The sequence below is a fragment of the Dipodomys spectabilis genome, unplaced genomic scaffold (assembly GCF_019054845.1).
Source record: "Dipodomys spectabilis isolate Male_0828 unplaced genomic scaffold, ASM1905484v1 ptg000047l, whole genome shotgun sequence".
NCBI classification, from domain to species: Eukaryota; Metazoa; Chordata; class Mammalia; order Rodentia; family Heteromyidae; genus Dipodomys; species Dipodomys spectabilis.
The window spans coordinates 1,368,280-1,369,250 of record NW_024870724.1 but is presented as its reverse complement, the minus strand read 5'-3'; the positions used below and the strand labels follow the sequence as shown (position 1 = coordinate 1,369,250).

The 971-nt window shown below is 30.9% G+C and overlaps 1 non-coding gene across 1 annotated transcript; it reads right to left on the bottom strand.

The window, feature by feature from the left end:
• Positions 1–252: 252 nt before the first annotated feature.
• Positions 253–359, bottom strand: LOC122107173. Its single transcript, XR_006147306.1, has one exon. It is a non-coding gene; the product is annotated as a U6 spliceosomal RNA (small nuclear RNA).
• Between the last annotated feature and the right edge of the window lie 612 nt (positions 360–971).

Genomic DNA, 971 nt, shown 5'->3' with positions numbered 1-971 from the left:
GTTGATTCCATATCTTAGCTATCGTAAATAATGTTGCAATAACCATAGTTGTGCTGGTAGTTTTAGTATGGTCTTGTTTATTATCATTTGGGTAAATCCCCAGAAGTGGGATTACTGTGTCATAGAGGAGTTTATGTGGAGTCTTTTGAGGAAACTCCATACTACTTTCCAAAGTAGTTGAACAAGTTTACACTCCCACCAAGAATGCAATACGGTTCCCTTGTGGCCACATACCTTTCAGCATCTGTTGTAAAAAATATGGAACGCTCCACGAATTTTTATGTCATCCTTGCACCTGGGGTGTGCTAATCTTCTCTGTATTGTTCCAATGTTAGTGTATGTGATGCTAAATTGAGCATAAAACATTTTTTATATATAAAGTATAATTTTTATTGATTTTATTAAACTAGACAATTCAACAAAAAGTAAGTTCAAAAGAATTGTTGTGAAATTTTAAAATCATGTATTTCTTACATAAGCACACATTTAAGAATAAAATCAAGATAGACATGCCAAAAACAAAATAATTCTGGATATTTATTGTTCAAGAGATGTGTAGGAGGAGAAATTCAATTATTCTATACAAGGCACCTGTCACAATGAACACTGCAGAAAGTGTTAAGGTTTGTTAAAAGTTTTAATGTTTTAAATATGCTTACTTTGGGGATTTTGCTTATATATGCCAAAAAATAGGACTATTTGGCAAGTATAAAACTTTTCTATAAAGTATTTAAGATTTATGGTAGCAGACATTAAGCATTAAGTATGTACATTTCAGAGTTTATGGAAACTTTATTAATGAGGACTTGCAAAGTCTTTGTGTAAAGAAGCAGAGTGAAGAGTTAAGACTTTAACTACACAGTTTCTGTTAAAACTTTAGGGATTCCTTACTTTATTTATTAGCAAAGAATAAATGATGATATAAGCCATAATGTACACATATATGTTACTATTCACACACATACATATAC